This window comes from Lolium rigidum, chromosome 1, assembly GCF_022539505.1.
Source record: "Lolium rigidum isolate FL_2022 chromosome 1, APGP_CSIRO_Lrig_0.1, whole genome shotgun sequence".
NCBI classification, from domain to species: Eukaryota; Viridiplantae; Streptophyta; class Magnoliopsida; order Poales; family Poaceae; genus Lolium; species Lolium rigidum.
In genome coordinates, this window is record NC_061508.1 from 350,526,705 (window position 1) to 350,533,416 (window position 6,712).

A 6,712-nucleotide genomic window follows, 5' to 3' on the forward strand; every position below is an offset into this window, starting at 1 on the left:
AAAAAAAATAGACTACTCGGCTTTTCCTATCGTGCATTCGTGCTAGCAGTCCTAGCACTTCTTCTGGGGGAGAGCTCCCAATGCTCCTACCTCCCACATAACCTAGCCGCCGCCATTCCCCCGCCGCCCCTCCCCCCCCCCCTGCCTGCTCCTTCCCTCCTTCCAGCCGCCATGGGTAGCCATGTGCTGCTGTCCGACTCCGACCTCAGTGCTGACTCGGTGACCTCCCGAGCCCAGGCCCCTCCCCTCCGGTCGCTCGTGGTGGCGCCGCCAGGGCACCAGCTTAGGTCGTGGGGTTGGGATGCGGGAGCTGGGCTGAGCCGCCCGCCTGCGGCTGCACCGGCTGCTCCCCCGCCTGCTCCTAGGTGGCAAACCATGGGATCTCGCTGCCACCGCAACGCCAGGCGCGCCCCCGCTGCTGACCGCCCTCGGCGTGAGTTCCAGCCTCTCCCGGCGTCCAGGCCTCCGGGAGGCCCTGCGAGCAGGATTCCGGCCTCCCTCCACGGGCGCTGCTACAACTGCGGCGAGGAGGGCCACATCTCCGCGCAGTGCTCCAATGCCACGAGGTGCATGCGCTGTGGTGGTACGGAACATACCTCTCGCGATTGTAAGCATCCGCGGAGTCCGTCCGCTGCGACGCCGCTGCGGCTGGATGCTCCGCCCCTTCGACTTAGCAGTCGTGGAGCCGCTGCCGCGACTGTTCGTGCGCCCCCGCCTCGGCCTCCCCCGCACGCCTTCGGCTCCGGCGGCTCCGGTGCTGCTCTGCCCCCGCCACCACCGCGCCGTCCGCCCTCAGCGGCTGACGGTAGGATCTGGAGGGACGTGGTCGTCTCCTCCTCTAGCGCCGGTCCTGGAAGCTCCGGCCCTGTCAGCTTCTCCGCGCCGTCCCCATCGTCGTCCCCAGCAACGACCACTGCCGAGGCATTGTTGGGCCCTCCTCCACCAGATCGTCTCGATCTGTGCTACGTGTTGTCGTCCCAAGGGATGCTGCAGATGGACGTCGACCTTGACAGGGCCGTCATGGTCACCGTGGTGGGCGCGCGGGTGGATGTCTCCCTTGACATGGCCGCGGTGGAGCTCCATGCGTGCCTCAACCTCACGCCTCTGGACTTCTCCATTCGGGGATTCGAGCCAGCGGATTTCCTCCTCCTCTGCGCGTCCGTTGAGGTGCGGTACATGCTCGTCCATGCCGAATCCATCGCCAACCCCCAGTTCTCCCTCCACCTCGAGCCGTGGTCGCGCCAGGCCGGTGTTGTGCTGTGTGAGGCACCGTTCTTGGCTGATCTGGAGATCCGAGGCATCCCGGCTCATGCGTGGTCTGAGCGGACAGCGATCAAGCTCCTCGAGGGCTCCGGCATCATCGACGAGGTTGCGCCGGAGACGGCAACTCGCTCCGATATGTCCTGCTTCCGGCTGTCCTTGTGGACGCATGGTGTGGCCGCCATTCCAGCGGTCAGGTGGCTCGCCGTGCCAGAGCCAGGGTCTGGGCTACGGCTACATGTTGCTGATGGCCGTCGCCGGCCGCGCTCGGAATCTCCGCGGATGCTCTGGTACCGCGTGCGGTTCTGGGTGGTCCGTTGGTTGATCGATGGGCCGCCGGACTCCGGCTCCGGTTCTGCGCACGGTTCTACGCACGGTGGTGGCCCTGTCGCCCCGGGCTCCGATGAGGGCCAAGGTCGGGATGGAGGTGCCCCTCCGCTGTGGAGGCGCCGACACCATTGTGCGCCCTGGAGACGCCGTGGACGCACTGGCCCTGCTGACGATGTTGTGCAGCTCGTCTGCCAGGCCGTTGCCTTGGCTCAGTCTCCCGTCAACGCTCCGGCGGTCGGTCGCTGGGTGCCGGCGGTCGGTCGCTGGGTGCCGGCGGCCAGCTCCATGGGTGTTCCTACCCCTAGTGCGGCTCACGTTGCCCTAGCCACGTGCATGGTGGACGACACTCTGCATGGCGGTCACGAGCCGGTGCGCGCGGCAGCCAATACACGCGTGCCTGCAGGGCAGCTGGTTGGCCAATGTGCGAGCGATGCGTGGTCAGTCACGGATCAGTGCATGCGCAGCTCATCCCCTGCCCATCATGGGAAGCGCCTCGACAGCGTCGAGTCTGCTGCGGGAAGCACGGGTCAAAGGGCTTTCTCCACCGTATCCGCGCCTTGTGATAAGGTTGACGGCAGCTCTGTCGGAGGGACAGCTGACGCGCCTGCCTCCTTCCTGGCAGGGAACAGCCTTGCCCTCCAGGCAGCTGAGAGCTTCCTGGCGTCCCGTAGAGAGGCCGCCCTGTCCCCGCGCGAATCTCCGGAGGGGCCCACCACCATCGCGCTGTCACCCTCGTCCGCATGTGGTCTCCCTAGATGCGGCCAAACGGTTGCTGCTGGCATGCAGGGTGGGGCCACCTCACATGATGGGCTGGATTCCCCCATGCTGGGCCGGATTCCCCCCATGTTGGGCTGCCGCCCCACAATTTGTTGCCTGGCCAGCTGACCATCGGTGGCGAAGACGGATCGACGGCGGCTGGGGCTAGCTCCAGCGACGCTGCCACCTTGGTCGGGCTACTCCAACAGTTTCGCCGGCACCTGGAAGACCCTCTCCTGCCTTTGCTGGACCCTAAGGTGGTTCATCGATGCATCTTCCGCAGTGGGAAGGACTCGGTGCACCGGAGCCGCCGCCTTGCTGCCAAGTGCAAGGGCGTTGCTACTCCCGCCATTAAGATGGCGCAGAAGATGCTTATGTAGAAGCTCGGCTTCTGTCATGAAGGGGAGCGACTCTCGGTTGATCAGCTTGACGACTATGCGGCCATCTTTGCCTCCCCTCTTGGGCCGGAGCAGGTTGTTGCGCTCGCGTCGCTCTTCGGCATCCACTGCCCGGCGATGGACGAGGCTGCCCTCAGCGGTGCTGACGTGCCGCAGGCATAGGTTACGGCTGGTAGCTTGGTAGATATTTCCCCATGGATCTTACTAACACTAGTATAGGAGTGTGGAACGCGCGTGGTCTTAATAGCCCTGCGCGGCTTGGTGTGGTTAGGACAGTCATGGATGATGCCGTGGCATCCATTGTGTGTTTGTCCGAGTCCAAGCTCGAGTCTGTAACCCCTTACATTCTTGCTGAAACTTTAGGCACCGGCTTCGACGGGTTCGCGTACTTTCCGGCGGTTGGCACTGCGGGTGGTTTGATCGTGGCATGGGACTCGGTGGAGGTTGAGGTTGGCGCCTCCCGCTTTGACCAATTCTCTGTATCAATTCAGCTCTCCGCGCATGGGGCCGATCCGTGGTGGTTGACGGCGGTCTATGGACCCACGGCTGATAACCTCAAGCCAGCCTTCCTCGACGAGCTTCGCGCCATTAGGAATGTCACGCCAGGGCCCTTGGCCGTGGTTGGTGACTTCAACTTCATCCTGGAGGCTCGCGACAAGAGCAACGGCATCGTCAATCGCCGCTCCCTTGGTAGATTCCGCCGCCTTGTCAATGATTTGGAGCTTAAAGAGGCCCCTCTCTTCGGGTGCCGGTTCACTTGGAGCAACGAGCGGCAGTCCCTCATGATGGCTAAGCTCGATCGGTGGTTTGCTTCCGTCGAGTGGGATGGCATGTTTCCCGAGGCTTCCTCCATGCCCTTTCCTCCTCCCTCTCCGACCATTGTCCAATCCATATGTCCACCTCGGTCTAGTTCTTCTCTCGCCGCCGTTTTCGGTTTGAACGAGTTTGGATCCGCATGGATGGTTTCATGGATGAGGTCAAAAGGTTGTGGGATAGCACCGCCATCGCGGACGTCGCCGCCAACCCCTTCCGTGTCCTTGACCTAAAGCTCCAAGCTTTGGCCAAAGGCTTGCAGCGGTGGAGCCATAGGACGGTGGGTTCGATTCGCGACCAGTTGCTCATGGCCAACGAGCTCATATTCCAAATTGACCGGGCCCAGGAGCGCAGGGCCCTGATGACCCACAAGTATAGGGGATCGCAACAGTCTTCGAGGGAGTATTACCCAATTTATTGATTCGACACAAGGGGAGACAAAGAATACTTGTAAGCCTTAACAGCGGAGTTGTCAATTCAGCTGCACCTGGAAACAGACTTGCTCGCAAGAGTTTATCAATAGCAACAGTTTTATAGCAGTAGGAATAGTGAAATAATAGTAGCAGTGAAATAAAGACAGCAGTAGTGATTATAGTAAACAGCAGGATTAAAATACTATAGGCACAAGGATGGATGAACGGGCGTTGCATGGATGAGAGAATTCATATAACAATCATGGTAGGGCATTTGCAAATAATAATAAAACGGTATCCAAGTACTAATCAATCCAAAGGCATGTGTTCCGTATATAGTCGTACGTGCTCGCAATGAGAAACTTGCACAACATCTTTTGTCCTACCAGCCGGTGGCAGCCGGGCCTCTAGGGAAACTACTGGAAATTAAGGTACTCCTTTTAATAGAGTACCGGAGCAAAGCATTAACACTCCGTGAACACATGTGATCCTCACATCACCGCCTTCCCCTCCGGTTGTCCCAATTTCTGTCACTTTGGGGCCTCGGATTCCGGATAGCAACGTGTGTATACAACTTGCAGGTAAGATCAATAAACAATGAATATCTTCATGAATCAATAACATGTTCAGATCTGAGATCATGGCACTCAGGCCCTAGTGACAAGCATTAAGCATAACAAGTTGCAACAATATCATAAAAGTAACATCTACGGATACTAGGCACCATGCCCTAACAATCATGTGACTATTACATGATCAATCTCATCCAATCCCTACCATCCCCTTCAGCCTACAGCGGGGGAATTACTCACACATGGATGGGGGAAACATGGCTGGTCGATGGAGAGGCATCGGTGGTGATGGCGGCGATGATCCCCTCCAATTCCCCGTCCCGGCGGAGTGCCAGAACGGAGTTTCTGGTCCCGAGACGGAGTTTCGCGACGGTGGCGGCGTACTGGATGGTTTCTGGCGACTTCGACTTCCCGTCTCGCGTTTTTAGATCGAAACCCTTAAGTAGTCTGAAGGGGGGCGTCAGAGGCTGGCCGAGGCGGCCACACACTAGGGCGGCACGCCCCCTTCCCAGGCCGCGCCGGCCTAGTGTCTGGGGGGCCTGGGCCTCCCCAGTGCCTGCCCTTTCGGCTCCGTGATTCTTCCGGAAAAATAAGCCCTTTGACATAAATTCCGAGGATTTTCCTGAAAGTTGAATTTCTGCACAAAAACGAGACACTGGAGCAATTCTGCTGAAAACAGCGTTAGTCCGTGTTAGTTGTATCCAAAATACACAAATTAGAGGCAAAACAATAGCAAAAGTGTTCGGGAAAGTAGATACGTTTTGGACGTATCAACTCCCCCAAGCTTAGCTTATTTCTTGTCCTCAAGCAATTCAGTTAACAACTGAGTGCGATAAAAGAACTTTCACGAACACATTTGCTCATATGATGTAAATATTCTCATGATATGGCAAGTGCTTAAGCAATTCATAATAAGATACATGCAAATAAAGTCATCTAATAGCTGCGTCAATCATGAAATAGATACCAACAAACTAATAACAAGCATCATGAAACACTTCCATAAGCAGGATTGCAATGTTCATAGAAAGATATGATAAAGTGGTATCTCGCTTGCCTGTATTTGTACAGCAAAACATAAATGCCCAGGCACCTCTGAAGTTCATAGAAAGACTAGAAGTAAAATTGTCAAAGATAAAAGCATCAAAGTTATACCACAGCTGATCATATTTTGGGACAAGCATATTATACTAAGAATGACAGTTATGCTCTCAAGAAGGTGCTCAAAGAAAGGATGGTGACTCAACATAAAAGTAAAAGATTGACCCTTCGCAGAGGGAAGCAGAGATTAACATGTTCTAGAGCTTTTCATTTTTTCAAAGACAAAGATAAAATTATTTTGAGAGGTGTTTGTTGTTGTCAACGAATGATAGTGGGTACTCTAACCACCTCGCCAACCAGACTCTCAAGAGCGGCTCCCATGAAGGACGTTATCTCTACCATCAAGGTAGATCATCCCTCTTCTCTTTTGTTTACACATGTATTTTAGTTTCATTATGGATGACACTCCCCCCAACCTTTGCTTACACAAGCCATGGCTAACCGAATCCTCGGGTGCCTTCCAACATTCACATACCATGGGGAAGTGTCTATTTGCAGGTTAAATTGCTTAATGATGAATCAGAGCAAAACACGTGAAGAGAATTATTAATGAAGGTTAATTAATTGGGGCTGGGAACCCCGTTGCCAGCTCTTTTTGCAAAATTATTGGATAAGCGGATGTGCCACTAGTTCATTGGTGAAAGTCTGTCAGGAGTAAATGACAAGGTTGAAAGATAAAACACCACATATTTCCTCATGAGCTATAAAACATCGGGCCCTAGTGACAAGCATTAAGCATAATAAGTTGCAACAATATCATAAAAGTAACATCTACGGATACTAGGCACCATGCCCTAACAATCTTGTGACTATTACATGATCAATCTCATCCAATCCCTACCATCCCCTTCAGCCTACAGCAGGGGAATTACTCACACATGGATGGGGGAAACATGGTTGGTCGATGGAGAGGCGTCGGTGGTGATGGCGGCGATGATCCCCTCCAATTCCCCGTCCCGGCGGAGTGCCAGAACGGAGTTTCTAGTCCCAAGACGGAGTTTCGCGACGGTGGCGGCGTACTGGATGGTTTCTGGCAACTTCGACTTCCCGTCTCACGTTTTTAGATCGA